Source organism: Struthio camelus, chromosome 9, assembly GCF_040807025.1.
Source record: "Struthio camelus isolate bStrCam1 chromosome 9, bStrCam1.hap1, whole genome shotgun sequence".
Taxonomy (NCBI): Eukaryota; Metazoa; Chordata; class Aves; order Struthioniformes; family Struthionidae; genus Struthio; species Struthio camelus.
In genome coordinates, this window is record NC_090950.1 from 17,338,781 (window position 1) to 17,364,851 (window position 26,071).

Below are 26,071 nucleotides of genomic sequence, written 5' to 3' on the forward strand. Positions count from 1 at the left end.
ACTTCTAGCAGGGAAGTCTATCTTAAAACATGCTTGAAATGATTTTGTAATATTTGTGATACAACACAGACACTGTTTGTCTGAAATTCCTTTCCTGGTGCTGCTATTTTGACAAGTAAAAAAAGGGAGAAAAATAGCTTTTAAAGGCTTTTGAATGATGTCATCATTGAAAATAGTGTGGTAGCACCTAAAATAATCTCAGTATTATTATCTCCTGGCTAGTTGCTTTTCTTTTGTTAGCTGTTGTTTATTCCATATCATCATTTTATTTTAAGATTTGTATACAATGTGATGTTGATATAAAATGGTGATCCTCCATTTAGAAAAAAGGCACTACTTTTAAGTAGAGTAGAGTGAATTACGCAAAAACACTGAGTAGATCCACAGATGGTGTAAACTGTCTTTAATGAAGTTCAAAAACTTGAATTAAAGTCCCAAGTGGCTGTGTAGTTTGACCATATTCATCCCTCTTTTTGTTTGTGAATACTTGTTCAGGAGATTTTTTGCAGAAGGTAACTTTCAGGAACAAATATTTTTAGCTGAAAACCTAAATTCTCACGTGAAGGGCATATCTGCTTGAAAAAGATTTCTTGTAACTAATTACTCTTTAGGCATTCATTATTTATTTATTTTTAAAATTTTCCTTCATTCACACTTCTACAGAAACAGAAGAATGTGAATTTGAACAAATATAGTGTGAAAAACCTGTAAATACCTACAGGCTGAACTTTGAAAGCAATATACCTGTTTATATATAGTGCTGACTCAATGGCGAATAGTCTAGGAAAAAAAATGCCTGTGCATGAATTTTTTTTTTTCAAAGTAGGAAGAAAAGGGGCTAAATTCAGCTGACAAATTGTTCACAATGAATAATGTAAATATCTCTCTCTCTTGAAGGTATTATCTTCATTGCTAATGACACCAGGTTTTATTTTTTGTGTCATATGTGCATCTTTTGCTTTCCATAAAGCATTACATGGCTGTTGCGCCTATTGGCATTTGGAGAACTAACATAAACTCGTAAATGATAGACATCTATATTGTAATGAAAAGGTCCAACCAACTGATGAGTGGGCATAGTGCCATTCAAACAGATGGGTCTGAGCATCAGCAGCCAAAACATCAAGTAAATCCATCAAATGGAGATGTTGAGGCTGGGTAGATTTCACAGCCAGGAACACTGAATGTTAAGACTGAGTAATTAGCAGAATACGACACCATTAAACCAGCTCTGGGCTGGATTAATTCCGAAAAATATAATAAATACCTTCCACATTATGGAAGGGAGAGCCTGAGAAGATGCTGGCCTTTAACAAGATATGCCACATGGAAGTCAGGATATCCAAACTGGGAGGCTGAGGTTTGTCTTTCAAGTAGATTCATAGCGTAATGCTGTATTTAGGTATTTCCAGGACTATATAAGGAAAATCTTGGCTTTCCTAAAATGGATAACATGCTGCTGGTATGGAAGAGTCAGACTTCCATAAGAAGACTCAGCTAACAAAAAATGAAGCTCTTCTTCCTGGTCAGCATTTTGCCAGACGGAGTAGAACAGTGTTTGAACACAGCTTTTACTGATTAAAGGTTAATTTATGATACATGATAATTCAGTCATCTAGTAAGAGAGTAAAAACAAGAAAATGTGACTTTAACTGAGTAACTTGTGAAAATCATATCTGATAAAACCTGCAGGGATTCAAATCATATTTAAATTCCATAAACTTGCTACCCCAGAAACTGTGAATTACTCTCCTAATATAAAACAGATTTTCTATGAGATTAATGTGAAAAGTGCATTGTTTATAATAATTCAGATTTTATAAATTAGCAGTCATCATAATCTGGTTTCCATTTGCATGCTTATTTTCCTTCAATCCCAGAGACACACAGAAATCTACCCCTCAGATCTAACCAAAACGGCAAAGAGATACACAGCTGTTTTGCAAGCATCATCCTGCCAGAGCTCCTCTTAGAACAGTTCTGAGTTTTGGACTTCACTTATGGCACAAAGATGGCTTTCCTGGAAGAGACAGCGGCAAGAACGGTCTAAAAGATGCCTACCTCTGCTTCACTGTGCTCATTTTGCTGCTGATCATCCAGCAACAAATCCCAAGGCCTTAATAAATGATTTATAGTGAAACTCTATACAAAACCACAAGAAGAGTAAATGGAATAGTGTTTTCAAGTAAAAATTTATCATCCGGAGAGGTTATTGGTCTCCAATAAATGTTAAGGGTTGAGAGATGCTTGGCCCAATTGCTCCAAAGGTTTGGGAATCACAAAGTTATAAGAACTAGACTTGGTCAGACTTGAGGTATGCTTACTGCACCACTATATAGGTTTTGTTTAATAAAGATCTTCAAGGAAATTAGCAGGAGGGAGGGGAGGAAATGAACATGATAAGACAATCCATGTTGAGCATTGGATTGGAGAATTCTGTCTTTATCTTTGGCTGAGCTTGTTCAACTGGCTTGGTCCAGAGAGGTATATATCCTGGCTGTGGTTTAAATCCTTGTTTGTGAGCACTTTCTTATTTTGAGAATCATGCTAAAATGCTTTTGCTAAATAGTGTCTAGTCACAGATCCCAAAGGTTTCCAACAACTTGCAGTGGCTTGCTAAGAGTAATCAGAATTGCCCTATAACTCAAGATCTGGACAAAGACTGGGAATCAGAATGATTCTGCTGCAGGTGAGAAAACTTTAGGTCCGGTTCCTGACTTTGATGACGTGGACAACAGTGTGCCCGTGATCAGGCCCGTGTCCTGACTCTATTAGCTTACTAGAACAGACATAGCTGCTGACTCTTAGCGGCTGGACAGCTAAATTGTCACAACAGATGTGAGTGAAAGAAACTATGATATCGAATTTTAAAATCTAAACTTAAAAATAATTCAAATTCAGTCTCAAAATCATTTTCATTTTGTCCTTCATTTTATAGCTATGACAGCTGAGATTTCTCACATAATCACTTGTCTCCTTCAGCTGAGGAATCTAGGCATCAGCTCTGTGCCAGGTGCAGCCCAAGTCCTATCACACATCACTAATATCACTGATGTATTTGTAACTCCACTGGTAAGGATAGTGCGCCCTATCTGAGTACACTGGATTGTGTGCTGCAGGCACAGTCTGGCTTAGACAGACAGGAAGGAGGATTCACATCAGGCTTCACCGCTGAGTTTGGAAGATGCATGTTAAGTATGATAGCCAGTTAACATGAGGGCATGGCACAAGCGTGTGGAAAGGCAGGTCAGAATCCAAAATTTTTAGAAATCCAGGAGATTGGTTTGGTGCTGCATAGGAAGGGAAGAGGTATCAGGCCTCTGGAGCTTAGAGCAAAGACCTGATTTTCCCTCTTCCACCAATACTTGATAGAAACTGGTCCAGCAGCCAGACAGTGCAGCCAGACCAACAGAGTCTTCAAGAGGCTTGTTAAAGTTGGGTCAGGTGCAGTGATTGCATGTGATTGTTTTCCTTGTTCCAGCTGGCCCAGAGAAACTTATAAAGGGAGAGGGAAAGGATAAGTGCTGTAGTGAGAGTGAAGAAGAGCTGTTGTTCAGGAGTAGCAATAGTAAAACACAAAAGAAGGTGATTCTACTTCATGTTTTAGCACCTTCTTCCTCTACCCCAACATTTGTATATATACTTAGTCCTTTAATACGTTTCTGATGTTGCCGTGGGAAAGCAAGGTGATGTAGCCATGGTGCATGTTAATGGAACACTAAACACACAAGAGTTTGGTTGACCTGGGGATATTCCAGCAAATGGTGAGTAGTTTTTTTTTTTCATCATTTTTAAGGCATTATATTCACATATAATTTTCAGAAGTAAAAGCTGAATCTTGGTCTGGCCCTAGCTGACCTGCTGAAAATGAATTAGCCAGCTTGCTCTCAATGAGGTTTACAATCTTAGGTGGGATGTGATAAAAACAAACCTAGCACAGCATGGGTGCAGTCTTTACAGATGATGGAATGTTAATATTAGTCTTTCTGGAGACTGGAAGTTTGAGAAACCACAGAAAATATTTTATTTTTTCTTCTGCACTACATGGTTTATTTGTGGTGGGTGGAGCTGAGGTGGTAAAGGTTAACCACTCTTATTTTTTATATCCAGTAAACCAATTTAAAATGTCCTGACAAAAGTTTAATATCTTTACTGTAGCCATATTTAAGGGCACTTAACCCTTGGCTTTTTATTTCACAGCCTAACCTGGGTGTAGCGTTATTTTTATAATATCATGTTACCCAAATTTATCTTGTTGATAGCTGTAAAGCTTGATCTCATCCACTGTAAATTATGCTAACCATGGGCTCTCTTCAAAAAAAAAAGAAAAGAAGTCTCAGCTGAATTATGTGGAGTTAATGACAGAATAAGGCAGAGGACTGTTTCATAGAAATTTGGAGAAAAGAGAAAGCAAATACTAAATATACAACACAACCAACGTTGCTTAAGTGGGTGTAGTTGAAACAACTTTTCTTTGGCAAGGTGACATATGTTTTTAAACAGAAATATTGGTACAGCCAGCTTTTATTTTGAGTAAGCAAGATGCAATACAAAATGCACAACTTCTGTCTTTTGAAGCCCTGAAAGATAGTGAGTTTGCAAAAACTGGCCTAAGGTCTCTGTTATGTGGCTGCAGAAGCGTTTTTACACATACCTGACCTGTAAGATAGGAGTGCTGCTCTTCGTTTTTCTCCTTAAAAACGGAGATGTAGTCAGGTGCGGTACGTTGGGTATGTTGTTTATCTTTGTGGACTTCAGAGAATTACCCTACAAGGTGCAAACATCTGACGACATCAGGCTGCGTTCCTGGTTGCCGTCCCGGACTTAACATCGCTGTACTGCTTTGGTTTGCTTATGCCTGCCTGTGCCTTCCTGTGGCTCATCTCCCTCGCTGAAATTTACTCTTTGTGATGCAGCTACTTGTAATGACACAGCAACTTCCTCAACACAGAGACTATCTTTTGTAAATATTTAGTCACACACATATATTACTGCTCTATCACTTCAATCTTTAACACACAAAGTGCTTGGTTTGTATTAATGGTGCTATAACAAGCATGAAGTATTGTAAGAATAGAGAGTCTGTTTTCTCTGTCTCCTTATTATTTCATTTGAGCAAAATACGAATAGGTCTAGCAGATGAGTTATTCACATGAAGGTTGGAAGAAATATTACTCTTGGTGCCAGAACCCCTGCAGATATTCACAAATTTTACCAAAATATTTTTGCAGATTCCTATTTTTTTTTTTACTTAAAATATGGCAGAACCAAATGAAATGGATAGGTCTCTTTCAAGAGTAAAAAAAAAAAAAAAAAATCAATTTCCTTGCCCAGCATGTAACATTTTTCAGTGTGTTTCAAATATGCTGCAAAACTAGATCTCCATGTCTTTTTAATAGAGAAACTTAGCACTTTGAAAAATCAGTCAAATATGAGAAGACTGTCAATGATTCAGCTTTCTATAGTTATACTGTTATGATATTTTTCTACTTTGTTCACATTCTTTTGTTTTCAGTGAGTTTTACTTTAACTGTGGAGAAAATAGAAGCTTTTCAGAATTAACTCATACCTAAAATTGCATATCAAGTAAAAGCCATATATACAAGGATTTAGGTGTATGTGGCCAGTAAACAGATAAGCCCCTTCTGCCTTACATGGCTTAGAGCTTTAAGGCCAGGATGACTTTACATTTCCTGTAAAGGTTATTTAGGCTGGTTAATGCTTTTATCTGAGATCTGATATATCTCCTAACAGGAAACGGCAACGAGCAGGAGAAAAACTTTTGTAATTATTGATTTCCTTTCTTGGCTGCTCCCCTCTAGGAATACCCTGACAGCACCTTGTCTAACAGAATGTGTTGATAATCCACCAGTGGTTTATGTTAGGTGTCAAATTTGGACTTCATCCCGAGTGAACTTGTTATGGCCTTTCTGCCTAAACCATAGCTTGTACAGTGGTTTGAAGAATGGGAAAACACACTGTTTACATCATGAAACAGGAGCTGTTAGGTTTAAATGTACCTGGAATTAATGATAATTTCAGGTCTAAGCCTATATAGTAGTAATGTAGTGTCTAGAGAAAACTGAGTGATCCCACTTCTTGAGCATTTTAGAAAGAAAAATCAATTTCAGTAATATCAGTATGTTTTAACAGTCATATTTAAAATTGTCTCGTGGCTGCTTTATTTAGAAGAAGACATCTGTAATCTGCATTTTGATCTAAAACTTAGTAAGTGTCATTAAACAAAGAGTACCTGCCTTCACACTTCTCCTGAAGTTTCTTTGAACATGGGCTCTGTGCTTGCAAGGGGTAAAGATGACATTCACTGATGTCATCTGATTTTTTTATGCAAGGTATAAAGATTCGCTTCAAAACGTATTTAGTCCTTCATTCAGCTATGCCCTGTTTAGTAAAAAATTGCTTTTGTTTTTGTGCTTCTAAAGGAGGTGGCTAGAGCAACTGCCTGGACGCTGAAGTCCTCCTTTAGCAGGCAAAGTAGTGGTATATACAAACCCACCTCATCTCCCCTGTGTCATCTGAGTTAAAGAAATAATGTCAAGGAAAATGTGGACAATTTTCAGACCCGCTGTGTCCTTGCTTTGGCTGTGCCTGCCAAGAAGAATGGCAATTGCTGCCAACAGTGGTATGAGAGGCCCTTTGGGAAATGAACTGAGGCTGTTGAATTTGTTTTCTTCAGGCCATTCTTCCCTACATGATCATACAAAACCATAGATTCTTAACTTTTTTGGCCTTTAGATCCAACCGGGACTAAAGGACAAATAAGATGCTCTATTTCTTGTTTTTTGAGGTGAATCTTGTGGTGAGTGCTTGGTTAGAGTTTGTTTTACCTGAACAGCTGCTGATACTTAGCTGGCTTACTGGTTATTTACTTTAGCTGTCTGCCTGAGCGCTTGCTTACTGTAGGCTGTGTGTTTTCGTTTGGTGGGTGCCTGGCTGGCTCTGGGCTGCCTGCCTGGCCCAGTGTCGGGTGGTGAAGGGCTGTCTGGGTGTCTGAACGGGCCGTTCTCTGCGAGCAGCCCTGCTGGTTTCGTGCTGCTTCGTGTAGGACTGCCTGGGCTTAAGCTGCTCTAACCGGCCATCTGCTCTATTTCCTTCCATCGTCAGCTAATTTATTCAAATCTCAAGCAACCCTTGTTCTGTTAGTGGTTTCTCTTCCATTATCTCAGGGCTTTTTTAGCAGAAGGAAGAACAGGGTATCTCCTCTCATCCCTGTGCCAATTATCACTGAGCCTTGCTCTAGTGAATGAGGAGACGGGATGGAGCTTCTTTTTCAGTGCTTAGTGAGGAGCAGTGGTTGGATCCAATTGATTTAAGGAAGGAGCACAAAGGATATATCCCAGACACCATTAGAAAACACTAGCACCACAGAGGTAATGAAACTAGTTATAACTTGACACAAACTTACATAGCTACTAAGGATGTCTTGTAAGCCCCAACATGTCTGGTTCTTAGGGTAGAGTAGCTCCAAAAGATACCAAGTTTGGATTAAACTCACGTACTAGAATTCAATACCAGTGGCAAAAGGTGAATGGGAAGTGCAACAGAAAAGGAGTCAAACTCAATAAAGTATTTTTGTGGAGCTAAAAATTCTAGCTGACGACTTCTATGATATAATACTCAGTGTTGTATTTTACTGATTGATTTTTAAAGAGAAAACTGTACCACTACGTTAAATGGATGAAGTCCATATTAAAGAAATTTAAATAATTGCTAAAGTTCATAAACTAATTGAAAGGGAGGAAATGACTATTTAGGAGGAGACTCTCTGAACCTGCTCATGATTCCTGCTCTCTGTCTCGTAGCAGAGAGGTAGTATATGAGGGTATATAAACACTATCCTTAACCTGCTCTGGATCAAATGGCAACTCAACAGCATGAATTTTAAAGTGGCATGCCAGATCTCATATCAAGGACCAAAAGCTTCCAGGGTGGCAAACTGTTTTTGAGAGCAGTAATGATGAGAAAGATCCAAGGCCCAGATGACTGTGTCCCCATGACGTTCAAGTAGCATGTAGAATAGCTGTGGCCTGACTCATACAGGTCAAATTAAATGACTGCAGTTCTCCCTTTGGTCTTAGGACGCGTTAACCCGCTACTTGGAATATTAGTCTGTTGTTGAAATCAGAGCATTAAAAGTTAATAGCAAGGAATAGAGAGGCAAGAGCTGCAAAGTTAATAAAATAAAAAAAAAAAAGGAGAAACTTTCCAAGTTTTGGTAGAGAGGCCTCCATAATGAAGGGCCGTATATCTTTGGACTCTGTAGATCATCTTCCTTCTCTTCCTGCAATAAATTTCTTCCCAACATCTTACAAAAACACAAAGCCCATACTGTATATATGTAAACATTTGCTTCCTGGATATGTTTCTTTATCTACTATTGATCAAATTTTTGAGATTATGCTAAGCTTGACAAAGGTAGCATGGAATTATGAATGCTACATCCTGAATCTGAAATAGTCCTGACTGGTGTGTGTGTGTGTTTTTTTTTTTTTTTTCTTAGTAACTGCTTTCATGTACTTTTTTCCCCATAAAGAATATGTGCACTTGAAGTAGGCATGATAGTGTACGGCCTGATTTGAAAATTTGGCTACTATGATAAATCAGGAGACGAAAGGAAGTTTTGAACAGAGGTGCTCAGCAATTTTTTTTTCATAGCTTGAACTATGCGTGAATGTACAGCTCTATCTTTGCTCTCATTTTCAATCAGATAATATTCCTGTAATGAGTATAGCAATTGCTTCCATTGCACTGCCATACAATGTAAGGAAAACACTGCACATATGCTTGCTTCCAGCTTCTAGATGATATACAACCTAAAAAAAAAAACAACCACCGTGACAAGGAAGTCTTTTTGTGGACAGACAGTGGCCCCAGACTGCAAACAGGGGAATGCTTTTACAGTATACATTTAGTTCTATGTGTAAACTTTTCAAGACCATTTGAGACTAATAGTCTGAGCTGCATTACCTCGGAGGGTATTGTAGTTAAGACTTAACCCACTCTGCTAATAAATTACGGTGATGTAGCTGCTTTTATGTCAAAGGATCCTGAAGTGCTTTACAAACTTTACAGTCCATACATGCATGAATCACTTCACCCACCATTGAAGTATGGCCAGCCCAGGGATGAATTGTGGCAGCTGTTTAACAGCACACAGCAGTACGACACAATGGGTTGAGGAGAGCAAAGACAACATGCTCTCCCAGCGCCAGTCCAAGCAATTCAGAGGGGCACTGGAGAACACCTTGGGAGAGAAAAGGAGGGATTTCTTCTTCATGCACCAGTGCAAGCAATTGTTACTGGACTCTAGTATCTGGGGTTGCCTTGAGAGCCATCATGTCACTGTTAGCTTCAGCAAAGATGAACCTGTGGATCAGAGAAAGTCTGCTCTGTTTCTTGTGCTGAGCAGTCAATACACAACTACGTAGAAGAAATACCCAGTGTGGGATTGCTCATCCTCACCCCCCTGCACAGATGTGTACTGTACAAACCTTTGTCAAGAAAGTCCTCTGTCCTGGCTGAAAGGCTTAGTGTCTTAAATGCGTGTTTTTGAAACTGTCAAGGAAATTTAGGTAGCTGGAATTCTGCTACCCAGACTGGAGCTTATCAGGATTCAGTGGTGCCTCAGTATGGAAAATACTAGAAACGTGCTGTGTTAGTTTAGGCTCTTTTGGATATAGATTGCAGTTGGGGAAGCGAACGAAAAACATTAGTCGTATTCACAGTCCGTATCTGTATATCTACTTGAACAGGACCCAGATCTTTAAAGAGTTAGATAGGAAATTAATTTATTTCTCCTCCCTTCCTGGTTACCAGCTGTCCTCCTAATGTAAAGTGATGGCCTCCATAAAGGCCTTCAGAAGAAACAAGCAATTTCCTGAATAAATCAAGTTATCCTTTCCTTCTTCCCTTTTTTCTCCTTTTCAGTGACTGGTATCTTTGGTGACAATTCTGAGCAGTCTTGCTACCAGCTGCTCCAGTCTAGTGCTTTCATCATTTCACCTTGATATTTCCTTCCTCATTGTTTCCCCTAAGTGCACAAAACAATGCCAATGAGTGCTGTGTACAGGGACTCAAAGCAGAAGGAGAATTGTTTACGGTGACACATATCAAACTAAGGTTGGTTTCTTGAATAGGGATGGATTTATTTGTTCCTCGGAAAAATATCTGTGAGTTTTTAACTTCGGCAAAAGAGTGTGGCTTGCAAGAATTTATTGTTTCATTTTCCTTTGTCTGTATACATCCATGGAGACCAGTGGAAGTTGCTGTGAATGTGTGGGTTGAAAAAAGTAGTGGTGACTTAATACAGAGTTGTTGGTATTGGACATTTATAGCACCACTAATTCTTCCTGCTTAATAATGTAATATTTGCATGACTAGAGCCCCAGAACGTATAGTGTTATGAATTTCTATCCAAGACTTAACTGAAGAAACAGTAATTAATACCCCTCCACCTTCACTCTGAGGGCCTCATTGTAAACTCTCCCTTCCCCCATTAAGCTGTCTAGCAGGACTGCTTGTGTGAGCGTGCTATGCTCAGCTGCAGAATCAGACCCTTAAAACCCTGAAACAGACCTTTATAAGCAGGAAGCAAATGCTTGAGGGAAGAAGGTTCACTGCTTTCCTTACTCTGAGTCAAGCCCTCAAAGAATTAAAAGTAAATAAATATTTCAAAGCAAAATCCTTCTTATTTTCGAAAAATTGGCAAATTTCCTTCTAAAACAGAATTTCTAAACAGAATTTTACATATAAAATACTGTGGGTATTGAACCTAGTTTTTATGTATCAATTCTGTGCTGAACTGAATCTTTTGCTTGTAAATGCACTGAGCCTTAAAAGCAATTTCTGTCATGTCCTCCTTCATACTCCTATCTCTTTAATCACTATCCAAAAGGAAACACTTTAACTTCAGGCAATAAGAAGCTTTAAATTCAGATCTAAGTTTACATGCACTATCTGCATTACAGTGTAAAGTGTTTAAAAAAAAAATTAAAAATTAATTAGATCATTTCTGCTGTTTTGCCTGCTTTAAAATATATAATAAAACTTCAATAAATTCTGGGTCATATCAGCATCTTCTCAAGAAAATGAAGTTAAATCTTTGTAGTAACCAGCAGCTTAATTTTCATTAGGCTAGCTATTCGATAATTAGTCATGCACCATAAATCAAGTCCCCAAGTCTTCTCTAGGTTTCTTAATTGAAAATTATTGTTTCTTGGCTCTGTGGCTAAATGTGCAGCAAGTCTGAGAAGTGATAGATGCTGAATCTAGCACAAACAGTTTGAAACAGTCAGAACTTGATAGATCATTGCCCTGAAGGGGCTTGTAATGGTGAAGAGACTGAGTTTCAAAATTAAGGGTTTGTTCTTAAAAATCACAAGTGTAAAAGCTAGCTGTAGTTTACCAAATATGTCCTAACCTTCAGTCACTTTTCCTTTCATTATTATTTGGATTTCAGTTGTTTTTCTAGTGACAATTGTAATGAGTATGTCTGAATATATTTGAAAAGTTTAAATGTTGGCATCGACAGACACAAATTCAGATTATTTTTGCTCTCTCTTTTGTTGCTGGTGTCCTTTTTCTGGTAAATATCATTAACAAATATGGAAGTTGTTTCACTTTTGGCAAATTCAACCCCTGCATGAAATGGTGGCAGCCATCTCAGAGCCAGTATGAGAGAACAGATGGGCCAGTTACGCGTGCCTCAGGTCATAAAATAATTTCAGATATGATGCAATGGTGGCTAAGCAAAAGACTTTTGCAAAGTCAGAAATATACTACTTCACTGAAAGAAGAGAGCCCTTTGTAATTTTTCTTTTGACAGCCTAGCAGACTTTGCACAGAACTCAGCTTGTGTAGGTAAGGACAGGCACAGGGTTATCTGCCACTCATGGCTTGCTTCCTCATGATCTGGTGGCCAAGACCTGATGATGACCACAGCAGGAAACAATGCAAAAAGCGGCATGAATTTGAATGCAGGAATCAATTAATGCTAAAAATCTGGACCTAAGAATTTTAGCTGAGAATTTCCAAACCACTTTGATAGTTTTGTATTGAAAACCTTCTCATGTATTTCTACTTTGAAGAAGAAAAGTAGATTCAGCGTTTCTCAGGGGTTTACGTATGGGTGTTTATAAATTGTGATCGCCATGACAGTCGTACCAAACGTGGTCTTCGGTAACTCATGACAAAATATAATTGAATGTATTGGCTTTGTGGTGAGAGGCCACAGCCCAGCCTTTATGTCTGGGCTCTGAGTGCTTGCTGCTTCACGCTGCTTTCCCTCAGGAAACCTGATGAAGGCCTGTAGCAAAAGGTGGATGGGGGGCTGTAGTGGCAGCAAACTCTGCACACTGACTTCCTGCATGGGCGTTCTGGCGTGTGTTACGAATGACTTTTTGCTGGCGAGGTTCATCTGCTGCCCAGATAGGCTCTGAACTGCCAGTTCCAGGCATTTTGTGTGTGTGCAATAGCTCTATCAATGTGATACTTTTATATACTCTAGCAAAAATTACTCAGAAAAGACAAGGGTGTGTGATGAGCAATAAAACTCTAAGGAAGGGATTTAAGAGGGCACACTGTCAATTGGGAGAGAGGTTATTAAAATGTATAATCAAACTACTATTGTATTTATGGACCATGTTATTTTCAGGGGCCTGAAATGACTGTGTGCAATCTTATTTTTGTAAAGATTTATTCTTGGAAGAGAAAGTCATTTGCCTAAGGGATATATTGATTTCATTCAGCTGTCACCATCCTTTTGTAAGATGTTACAGACAGAAAGCCAAATTTGGGCCTCGATTTTTTCAACCTTATTTATGTTATTTTGTGTTGTACTGAATCTAAAAGTAGTGCTCTGATCGTAAACCAGAATTGTCTTCCAGTAGATTTCTTCAGTTTCACACCAAACCGGACTGCAGCTGGGAAGGTAGCAGGGGGCGACATGGAGACAAGGGAGTGGGTTGTGCCAAGGATGAGTGTGAACCCTTGCTCCGGGCACAGGTGGTGCTCTCCGGAGCACTGGTGAGGGGCTTTGCACTAGCCTCACAGTGGGGAAATGAAAGCAAGCCAAACCTGATCCATTCTCCATCCTTCCGTGGGAGATGCAGGACTGGACTATCTATAAGCACTCGCTTTGTTTGCACGTGGTTTTACACTGCAGAAAGAAACCTTTACATTGGACTATTTTCTCGATGCACAGAGATAGGAACTGCAGCTCCCTCGAGCACAGATTTTTTGGAGTCATAGATTATAAAGCTGGAGGAGGCCATTCTGTGCAACTCCTGCCTAAAGTAGGCCATGGAGCTTTCTCATACTAATTAATGAGAACTGATGTGTCAGTGGTGACGTGTAATCTCTGCCAGCACAGAGGATGCCAGCTCGCGCCGCAGCCACGCTAGCCGGCCTGGCTAGCAGGACCGTGCGGTCAGTGACTTTCCAGCTTAGGACGTTTTAGGGCTGGAGGCACTTTGTGTTGCTGTAGCCTGAAAGGAGCTACTAAATACGTTATTAGAGGACCGGACAGATCAGAATTTACCCTATGAAACAGTGAGCTGAGCTGGGAGTGTGGAAAAGAGGATCCTGATCTGGCCGAGGCTTAGGAGCGATCTGGGGGTTTGTTTTTGGACAGAACTGTAGGCAAAGTTTGTGGCTGGATTCCCTGTCGGTACAATCTTGTGAGCTATTTTTGTCAGTTTTCCACTCAAAACTGTAGAAATACTGCATCATCAGCTGTTCTTAAGGCATTTGTCATCTGCTAGAGATGTTGTTTTCATAACTGCAAATGTGGTTTACACCTGAGTTAAAACACTGATATCAGTGTTTTGGGTTTTGTCTGGCTTTCAGAACTGCGCATACATATCCACATTCAGCACTGAAATCCCCTCTCCTCTCCCTTTCCTGTGTTACACATGAAGAAAAAAGAAAAATGGAATGGCTGGGGTTTAAGATTACATTTTTAGTTGATATTTAATTGCCATAAACTTCATCTCCCGGATACTAAAACTTCAGGAATACAGTTACAGGTTGTTAAGGCATAAAGTAAGAACACATTTTATAATTTTTATTGTAGAGCTTTCTTTCTGAGATGCAGAGGGGCGTATGTTATTTCACTGATATTTTACCGTACCACGTGTGGATTAAAATAAGATCAAATCTTACTTCCTCAGTCCTCTTCCCACCGTATTCCAGAGTCAGAATCTCACCTTGCATACAGAGAGATACTATGGTCAAGCCATTAAAATGAAAAAGATCAGAAAATACTGTAGCTGTTGTTCCTCACAAGGTGGGAACTCTATTGCACTTGGAATATTTAGATAGAATTTTCCACTAGTGTAATGCACGTGATGTGAGCAGCAACTAGTGGATAGATGAATTTGAATGGGGACGGATGCTCCATGTAAGGAAGAGGCAGTGCTTACTCAAATGCTGTTAAAACTCCCTCATTTACAGCTCCTGGAGATGAAACGTACAGCAGATTGCCTGTAACCATAGCAATTGGCTCCGACATGAAAGATCTCCAGCATAGAGGTAGTGGTAATGGCAGAAGCGGAGTGGAAGATAAAGGTGTACAGATAGAGATAGTACCAGGTGGAAGTGAACTACTGAAAAAGTGAAGATGAGGTGGCCTGGATGGATGAAGGCTGATCTGTGAGTTTGCTAAGAAGGTTTGGGTTGGTGAGGTGACTTAGGGGAGAGGAAGGGGAGACTTAGGCTGAAGGGGAGACGGGAGGTTTTGGTACTAGACTGGCATAGATGACTGAAGAGAGAGGGCAAGTGTGAGTGGGGGAGACTTTGCTGCTGAGAGGGTCTTGCTTCTCCTCTCTCCACGATGCGGGACAATGAGAAGGACTGGATTTGGACGTCAAAGTGTCCCACTTCGCAGATGGAGCCTGTGCAGAGCTCCCGCAGCGTGGCATTAGCTCTTGGGGAAGAGTCATAGTGTGATTCCCGTTGTTGAGAAACGGCACTTGGGAAGATATGGCTTATTCCACATCCCAAAACAGTGCCAGAGGTACTGGCCTTCAGGCTCAAGATATGGTAGGGAAAAACCCCAGAAGTAAAACTGCTGGTAAGAGATGGGAAGGAAATAGTTCCTAAAATCTCCAAACGCCTTAAGTTATGAGCACTGGTATAAATAAAACATCTGAGACATTTACCTCAATTTTTTGCTTAGGCTTCATTTTCAAAGCAAACTTTTTTGAAAATATATAAAAATTGTCCTCTCTCGCTATTTATGTCCAACTTAAAAGGAATCAGACTGAAGAAGAATTTAGTGACCCCTGGAATCATGGATGTGATTAATTGTTTTTATAATAATAATGATCAAATTGAGCTATAAGTCCCAAACAAAAAGAATCCGTTTACAAGATTAACTAGGGTTTGGAGGTCAGAAAAAGTTCATTGTATAAAACCTTTAAATTCATATGTATGATTTACATACATAAATTTAAATTAAGCAACTGGAATTACATGTGGGTAAGAGCACAGTGCAAGGAATTTAGCAGCTAGAGTTGATGGCTGACATACCCTTATCCTGGGCTGATCTGGGCTCTTGAGTCTCAGCTTCCACATGGCCTGTAAATTCACCACACTGCACGTACTCCATAAACCCCTTGGTCTCCCTCATGCTGCCTTTTCACTAGTACTTCTTTGCTTATAAAAGTTATTTTTGGTCAGCAAGGCAATTCTTCACAGAAAGCATAGTAAATATGAGATTTGTACAGCCATGTGTCATCTTCAAATCTACTCAGCTCCCCGGGTAAAAAACGGGATCACAGCAGTGCACATTTTAATAAACAAGCAAAGACATTTTACAAAAAAGAACAGATAGAAGGAAAATGTTACTGTTCAGCCTCTTGAATCGAGGCTGTGGGAATGAGCTTGAGGCTTGTACTCATGTTCCCATTCTGGAATATGTTCTCTCTGGTTTTGGTTCTGAATTAGACCTGTAGAGGATCAGCTGTGATTCACTGTTTCACTCTTGTGATTTTGAAGCAATTGGAAACTCCCAAAGCCAGCTGACTTTGCAAGATTTAGGGGCTAAAATCTGATTAAACATGGTCCCCACCATCAAATCGCAAGTTTGTCTTTTCGGTGTACCTTTAGGAACATATGATCACCCTGCAATATCTGCTGAGAAAGAGATAATCTTTTATGTCTAAGGATTGGCTGGCATTGCTGTTGCTAATATCTGGCAAAGTTTAACTTTCTGCTATGATTTGTGTTTCTAAATTAAATTTGATGTGGTGCTAGCAGCTTGGGATAAACATCATTCATAGATTCTGATTAAAAAAAATAAATTGGAAATATAAACTATAATCTTGACTACCAGTTAAAGATTTATTCCAAAGTTTTCATTTCTACAATTTAAATGCATCTGAGCCCTGAACTAGATGATGCCTTTTTACACCACTTCTTTGAAAATCTGGATGGTCCTCAGGTGCTTAGATTTTAACATCTGCTAAATATGGTTAGCATCACTGTCAAATTGGAATGAGTCTTCAGTGACCGGGTCCAAGTCTGCCATCAGCAACTGTCTGATCTGGTAATGGTAACTTCAGCAGATGCAGAATCAAGACCGATAATTTCTCCTATATCAAATTTACATGCATTGTAATGTAATGAAAGTATTCCCCAAGGATATTTCCTTTGCTATATACCACACACAATACCAGTTGAATGCACTTCTTTCTGTTTTTTGTACTTTTATCTACAGGTATTATAGTTTCACTGGGAAATACCCTGCCTTATATTGGTGCAAAATGCTTTGAATGGCTTTTACTTGTAAAACGTAAATATATATTTAATGTTAATTGTTGTAAATATTATACTAATTTTCCAAAAATAATAATTTACTATCCGCCCCAGTCTAGCTTGAGGATTGTAAGATAAACCTAAAATGACTGAGTTAAATGCAGTGAATCTAGACGGATCTGAAAGGTATTCAAACTCTTTGAAGGCATTTATGATACCAGCATTTAGAGACTAGGCTTCTGGTGGAAACTGCTGCTCTCTGGTAGAAGAGGTAACTTGCAACAGGGAAATATGCCAAAGCTTTTCTACAAGATATGGGCTACTCTCAAAAACTGTAGGGGCATCAACTTCCTGCTCTGAGGTCAAACTGTAGTCAACACGCATGTCAATACATGCAAGCACATATCAATAACGACAGTGCAGCTCAGTCGGCAGTGCTCTTACCTCTCGACTGGGAGGTCACAGGTTTAAGTCTCCCACCAGGACTCGGGCTGATCCTGAGCGCTGATGCTGCAGTACGACGTGCAGAGGTGTCGAACCGTTTGAGGTGCCGTCCCTCGTGAGATGAGATGTTAATCCAAAATCCCTTTTGCCTGTCCCTGCTGTCTGTCTAGGCAATATCTCCATGGCGCTTTTGTGAAAAGAGGCAGGCTAAGCCTCCTTTGCAGCCAAAACTCCCTGTCGCAGAGCAGCAGCCTCTAATGTCCAAGGCCGAGTACAAGCCATTGTGTTACTGCACCACCATTACTGTATTTAGTTAAGTACAATGGAAACATTGTCGAGCATTTTAGGAAACAGGGTACAAAAGGCCTAATATAAAAGCCAAAATCTAATGTAGTCTTCTAAATTCTATTGTTTATCGTGTCTCTGTACACAGACGCACAAACACATTATATATATATATTTAGAAAGTGAGGCTCTGTTAAAAATTACATTCAGCTTGCACCCATTCCATTTATATTATGTTGAGCAATTATATTCCTTCCCTCAAACTGATTTTTTACCATTTTGAAATAAGACCTCTGCATTTAATATCAGACATTCTTTTATTAAAGAAACATTGTTTAGCTTGTCATGATATAGAGTTGCTTTTCTGTAAGTACATTAAGCATGGGTACTCAGGGGATATTTTCTTCAAAGCAAGTGGAAATTCTGGGAAGAAACGTGTTATAACAACTGTCTATGGTTAAAAATGAGAAATAGTAGAAAGTCTGGATGTCCTCTGAGGAATAGGGTGCTATACACAGCATTGTAGAAATGCCATCTGAGATTGGTTATGGACTAGGGAGGCTGCATGTTCCATTTTATTTCATTTTATTGCATTTCATTTTATATTTTATTTTGGTGTAACTTGTTTTGTTTTGCTTTATATTACTTTGTCTTATTTTACTTTATTTTCCCTGATCTAGGGAACGCTCTAGATCTAGAGTGTTTAAAACATACCTTTTATTTACAATACACGATATTGATGAATGCACGTCTGTGACCTAATTCCTAGGAACTCTGTATAAAGAGTTAATATGGAAAAGATTACCGGGTAACTATGAGTCTGGGTGCAGATCAGAATAATGTAAGAATTTTGCATTTAACACATCAAATTGTTTCTCCTCCCTCAAATTAGAAGCTCTATGATCCTCTGGTATCAAAGTATCTATTTAAGAAAATAAATTGGGGAGTAAAACTTCAAAATAGTGCAGTCTCCCCCCTTTTTTAACCACTTTGCATAATATTAAGCGCTTAAACTCTTTCTGCAGCAGTCCTGCTGGCTTTCTGTTGCTTGATATTCTGACCATTTTTGAACCCTTGAACTCTGACAGAGAGGAGGGACTTGGAGAGGTTGTCATCTGATCTATGTAAGAAGGCAAAAGGAATAGCTTTCTCTTTAATAGCACTCTTTTCTGCTTAACAGTTGGTGGGAGATTAAAATGATCTAGGTGGATAAGGCAGGTTAAAGGTCAAGGGACACCACAACTCCCCCTTTCCTCCACATGTCAAAATACAGACAGGTCGTTAGAAGTTAAAATTTTATGCCCCTTTCGAAATATTTTGGTCTATTTATGTACTAATTTTTATTGTAAATTCCAGTTCTTGAGGGGGACTGGACCCCTACTAGGCTACTGTCCAGCCTGTATAGTCGTCAGGTGCTGACATTCTGAGTTTCAGCCATATTAATTGCTGGATAAAGGCTATAATCCCCTCTCTTTGAAGCCCAAGACTGATTTTTAGGCAGTACTTCAAAAGCAGCACACAACTGAAGAGGCATATTTCCTACTAGCACTGAATCAACATGATTTACTCTGTTTGCATTTGTCTACATACGCCTTGCATATTTGGCTGCACAACAAAAAGGTGCGAGTTGGCTGTAATATAGTCTAAGGAGAGGTTTTTACTATCCTGAAGTTGATATATGACCTCATCTGAGACATACCGTTCCAGATCTTTGCTTTAAGCATCATTAGGAAAGTATAAACTCCTATATCATGCTTTTGTTACCAATGAAAAATCTTGCCTTACGTTTCTAGAATTTTTTTTCTCCCTGTAATATCATATTAAAACTATAATTTAGAGTGAGGCTGATTCTTAAACCATGAATAAATAAGGACTGTGTTTTGAAAAAGCAAACCTTTCTGAAAACACAGCTTTTAATATCTTAAATACAGCAGCTTCTTAATTAAATGAAGCTGTGCTCCAGCAGCAAATATCCATTATTAAGAATAAATAAACATATTGTTTAGCTTGTTTTCAGGAAAAAGAAATAGGCAGAGAGGTCTTTTACTTGCAAATAAATTTCCAGCAGATGTGGAACTTCTAGTATTTTTGTGTACTTCACTTTTGGCTGCGTCTCTTTTTGTGTTGGTGCGTACTTCACTTCTAGCTGGCTATCTGCAAAGCTGCGCTATAGGGACTTTCTCATACGGGATTTGCCAAGTATACTTAGTGTTATGTTTGAGAAAGATTAACAATATTTCAGATCAAAGGAGAATCCTGCTGCATGGTCTTACAAGATTGTCATTCACTCCCATTATGGCTCATTTGCACAAGATTTTCATGTAATATGAGCCATTGTTTTGATGGCAGTGATTTGACATAAAGACAGGGCCAAAATGCATCTCAGAGTCCCAGTCCGTCAGGCTGGGGGGTATCTTGGTCGCAAAGAACTTGCCAATCAAAATCCAACTTTGTCTCAGTTATATTTAAAGCCTTTATCAGGTGGAAAACTTTTGAATGAGCATTGATTCTAGGAGAAAAACTAACAATGGCCGTTTTTATTAGAGCTTAGATGCTATTTTAACTGGGCAATGTTTTGGTTAATATGAAATGCAAACCTCCAGTTACGACTAATTTTGGTGAGCCACATAGTCCTGTGGCTTGTTTGTTACTTTGAAAGGCTGAGTTTGTTTTAAGATGCTTCTCAAAAGTTGGAGAGCCTCGCACCAGGCGTGACACATGAGAAATGTATTTATCCCAGTGTTTATATTTTAACTTAGTAGCTTAGTTTTAAGAATTGGATGTGCCATATGGATGCTTCACAGATGCTTTAAAACGCAGGTGCATTTGGGGGTAGTTCAAAACAGAAGTCAATAAAATCAGTTGGAGAAGAAAAATAGCATTTATTGAATATTTTTCTTCAAATGCTGTCTTCCAAGTAATTTTTTGGAGATGAAGTCAGATTTTATTGGTAAATAAGCATTAAACTTTACAAAGTCCAGTGAAGCAGGTTTTTTAGACTCTGATTTAAAGCTACAAGTCAAATCTGGGGAAGCCTGTTGCTTTGCCTTTGATACACCCTGTTGGACTTAGGTAGCATGAGAAACTCGGGGCAGGAGTTGATCTGAGATGTCTCAGGCCCAATCCTGTAGCTCTTGCTCAGCCTGAACTCCCACTGACTTCAGACAAAGACTGCAGGATGCCCCTTCTTTCCCACCCTTAGGTACAATTATGCAAGTTAAACACAAATTTTCAGCTGTGACTGTAAGTTGTCCTTGATTTCTGTGGGTCTAAATTATCATTAAGAGTTTACCTCCACTTGTATTTCCTCTCATTTCTGAGGCTTAGTAGTTATTTTTCCAGGTGGAGTGTGTGTGGGGGGGAGTGGGGTGGGAATTATTAAAAATGTGAATGCATGAGAAGATGTAGCAAATTTTATAAGGATTTAGGAAAAAATTTACTTCAAAGAACTAATGGTGTCTGTTAAGCTGTTACTTATCCGTGTAGAGGAATAATGCTAGTATACACAGAAAAAGGTCTAAAGAAAAGTTGTGCCTCAGATTATTTTAAGATGCAAATGATATGTTCCTCTCTTTTCTGTATGCATTTGTATAATCAGTTAATAATTTGTAATGGACAAGACACCTGTAAAAATTCGTTATAAACTGCAAAGATTATTTCAGAGAGAAAGAAATGTTGACGAATACCACCGTAGCGATACGATTGAAGTTACTTTCACCCTTTGGATTGCAAGTTACACTTAAATACATCTGGTATTCTTTTAAAATATAAATAACTAAAATGTCCTTGTAAGAAAATGTGTGATGGAAGGAACCTTGAGGCTGGGTTATAAAGCCTTGGCAAATGGACTGTAAAGTGGAAACAGTGAAAAACATTTCACTTGGCTGACGGTAGCTTGTGTCTCTTTTCTAGTTTGTCAAGAAACGAATTTGTTTCAGGAAACTCATCGCACAGAGTGGAAGGTAGCATGTGTATCTCAGCGTTTCCACCGGCGTTTAATGGAAAGCTTAAAAATATAAACATTAAACTGTTAGACCAATGTTTTTATCCCTCATCAGGAAACGCTTGCAAAATACATGAACAACAGCGCCCTCTGCATTTGAAAATCCCCCGATTATTAACAGCAGACTGCTGCTTGCAAAAGGGAGCATTTTAATTTCAATTACTGTTGTTTTCAGCTGCTGTAGGCATATTTGAGGCAGGCAGAAGGGAGGGGTGGAAATATTCGGGTCTTTTTTTAAGTGATATGTAACTTTACAATGTTATCTTAGCACATCTAGGTTGCAAGAATTATAGTAATACATATTTTAAAGTTACCCAGATCAGAACAGCAGAAAATAGAAGCAAAGGTGTTGCACTTCTCAGTTTGCTTGAATCTAATTTGGATCCCCAGTATGTTGCTAACAGTGGAGCATATTACAGTCAGGAAATTTGTTCTGGAGTAGATTTGCTGTGTTATTTTAACAAATTTTCATTACTAAAATATTAGGTACTGAATTAGAACGATCTCTTGTTTTTAGTATTTCGAGACATATTCTGAGGAGCTTGCAGAAACCAGCAGTAAAGCCAGGGACTGATGCGTGGCAATATTTCAGGATCTGTTAGAAGTAACGATGCATTTTAAATTGGGGAGTTAACTGTATTTTTTGCAAGGCTCAAAAAAATTATGCAAGGAAGTAATTATTGTAAAGCACTTTTTTCAAGTTTTTAGTTTCCTATAGTAATAGACAGAACAAAACAGTCCTATGTGAAAAGTTCTTGTGTAGTATTTCTTGACGATAAAAAAATTGTATTTGCTATTTATATAAGCAATTAGTACACCTGAGATGCTAATTAACCTCATAATATTTAGTTACCCCTATAAAAGGCATAAGAGGAGCTATTCAATAAATCACAGTGTAAATATTATATTTCTCTTAAATTAAATGTGGCTATTTTAGACATTTTCAACTGACCACGCATTTCTTCAGACTAGAAGCGGTGAAATATTATAGCTATACACAGATTATATATCCATGAAGTAAAGAAGTAGCAAAATACTTTGAATTTCTTTATAAAAATAAATTATCTATTTACAGTCCTTCAGTAGGGATAATTTAATTTTTCTTTGCTATTTCTCATCTCTTCCTTAGTCAATAATTCCTTATCTTTAATATGAAATTAGCTTCTAATAATAACTTTTGCATCTGAAACACGAGGTTTAGAAATGTTCAGGGTTCTTCCTATGTGGAATGCAGAGTGACATCTTCCTGTTTAAAGGGAATGGAAAGATGTGCATTTATGATATGATATTAATATGAAAAAACTAAACTTTTAAATTTACTAGTTTAAGAAAAGAAAACTCTCTCTTTGTCAAAGCAATTTAGGAGAGGTAGAAAGTCTAAAATCATTCAATTTCTGCACGTCTGCCAAATACTTTTAAGGGGAAATTCAAAGACACATCTGCGTATGAATATAAGCTTAGATTATTGACATGAAAGGGATTTAATAATCAGAAAACAGTAGTTCTTTGTTATATTTCTGCTTTTAAGCAATTTAAGATGCTACTTGGAAAGATATGAAGTTGCACACTGAATTTTCAAAGATAAAACACTAATGGCTCTCAGTATCACTGTGTTCATTTAAGAGCAAATTAAAAGAGTGAAAGAATGGTGCAAATAATTGTTTCGTGTGTTCTTTGCTTGTGACTGCTGTAATCATCCAGGCTGATTTACAAATGTAGACTTGAAGGTTTCTCAGCTTCCTGCAGTGTAGAAGACTGTTACTTTGGCACTCACACTCATGCCCTTGTAATCACCACTCAAAACTGTGCCCTGGTACTTCCAATTCCCAATCTCTTGATTGAACACCTCATTCTGTGCTAACAAGGTGTCCAAGGTATTTGAACAGGGGCTGCAGTCAGAAAATTGTTAATGGTTTCACTCATTAAGAGTTGCTGCACTAGTTTTGGTAATTTGGTAACTGTCTAAATTGCAAGTTGATTTTTTCCTTCATTTTAAAGAATGATGCTAAAATTTGAGACCAGGAACATTAACAGCTACAAAACCCCAAAAGAGTGCTTAAAGCACTGTATTTGTATTAAAGCAAAGGGTTTTCATAGCAGAAAGGGTATTATTTTATTTTTGAGGTTATGTTTTGGAATTATTAAGAAATACAAAACCGAGTAGTAAATGGAGGCCTAAAGACGGAAAATGCCTAAAAAGGGAATAATCAACTGAAAAGCAGCCTGTAGATCTTCAGGAAATTATTTAGGAAGCAAAACTAGCACTACAATTGCAAACGAAAAAGTCAGAAACAATTCCCCTTGGGCCTGCACATGCTTTTGGGTAATTGGGCTTAAATCCTTTAAAATCAAAGGATTTTTAGTAGCAGCAAACTATAGTATAGGTACTTGAAAACAGGACTGAAGAATCTTGAATAATTTTTTACTGCAGTGAAAGTTAAGCAGAAAGTAAGCCAGAATCAGTGGGCCTGATCCTGCTATCCGTATTCAAATAAGAATCTTTTCCTTTTTCACTCATCTATCTTACTCGAGTGCAGTGTTTAGGAAGAAACCTATTTCCCACCAAAAAAAAAAAAGTAATTAAGAATGATTAAAATCCGTTTAAAAAATGACATGTAAGGGATTTCTCTAGCTGTATCCTTGCTGTCATCTGGGATCACCGAGTTGCTTTTCTGAGCTGTGGAATATTAAAACAGGCAGCAGGTTCTGTTTTGAGACAACAATTTACACCTGAAGCAATTTCTCAGACAAGAATTTTCTGCATGGAAATTTGAAGTTGAAAGAAAGTACTTGTCTTAAAAGTGGGGAAAAATGTTTTGCAAGTTTTTATTTAATCCATTAAAAATTTGTTGAATCTACTCATTTTAAAAAGGAGATTAAAAGCAATTCAGTGAGTCTCCCTACTCTGTCTCTTTTGCCAGGTTTTATGGTTTTACAGCTACATATATCTATCTTTAAAACTGTTCTTCTGTTTGCTGTGGCTGTAAAAGAGGCATGCACAAACCCAGGAAAGCTATGAAGGAAATACTAACACTAGCCACCCAGCAAGCACTGTCAAAAGCACACTATAAACAAACTAGGAAGAGAAATTTTTTCCATTGTTTTTGTTGCATCAATTTTAGATATTCTTTGTAACTTTAGAATGCAAACCATTTTCAGGCAAAAGTGTGGAGGATGTTCTTGTGGTGGGTGGCTTGAACTTGTTCCTTACTGCACTAGTATACATTTTAATTAAAATCCCATATAAAAATGTCAAAATCATATTGTAAATTTTTTGCCAGATTTGAAATATAATACGATTTGGCCTTCACAAAAATATTCTAACCAGCACACAATATTCATCTAATTTCGTTACAGTAGAATCTCTCTTATTCCTCCTTTAACCAATACCTTTTCATAAAGTTTTGCTGGCCGCATAATTTGTCTCTCAGCTGGCTGAGATATCTCTCCAAGGTACACAGTTCTTTTTCATGGTGGAAAAAAAAAATGCAAGCAAAAGAGCAAAATGAAAGCATTGTTTACAATGCTGTTATAGGTTGCTTAGAAATATGCTGTGAGTTAATGTAAATGTTAGCTGTCGAATAGAACATACTTTTTGTATAGTATAGGAGTGCAGCACATAAAGGAAGGCAATATCTATATTTTTATTCATTCCTATCTTTAGAGTTCTAATTTTTAAAGCTTTGTAGCATTTATATTTAATCAAGAATGGAAACCATGCTGATGTGCAAAAAGCAAAGGGCCTATTGAGACCAGTTATGTATCAGTTTTCTTCTGCATGTCCGTTTTACTCTTTTTGTCTGACTGCAATTGCAGAGAGGGTGGATAAATAACAATTCTTGGAAGGAAAGTTTGCTTGAATTTCAGTGTGTGATTGGTGTATTTCTGAACTAGACAACGAAGGTTGTTTTTTTGTTTTTTTGTTTTTTTTTTCCTTTTAGTAGTTAAGTCATTCCTCCGGAACTGATTGCAAAGATAAAACCCCATCTGTATAAATTGAAAACTTTTCTTTTTGAACTGGAAGTTGAATGCAGACCATGACTTTTCCATAGAAAAATTACAGAAATAATGGCCCCTGACTGTGGAGGCATTTTTTTTGTTTTTCATGAATCAGGCACAAAGTTATTTAAATTAATTCTGGTCTCATCACTCTAATAGAATATCATTACTGATCTTTATAAAAAATATTAAAAATCAGCAGTCTGTGTACATAATAGCATTAGCTGTTTGACCAACTTACCCGACCAATTTTTTCTTCATTGAAAAGCAGGACTACTGATGACAGTGCTCACTCATGATGCACATACTTTATGCATTTCACACATTATGCTTTTATTAGTTTTGTATAGCAAAAGTACTAACTACTCTATTGTTTCATAATCAATAAAAGGTCATTTATTTGCTGTCTTCTGAAAATGGTCATTAAAGGAAGAAATTAGAAGAAACTTTCTTCACGAAAAGAAAACCCTCTAAATATTTCCATGCAATTAAAATATATATGACAGAATGCAAATGTTATCGCCCAAACTTAGCAAATGAACATGCACCTGCTAAAGGATTCTG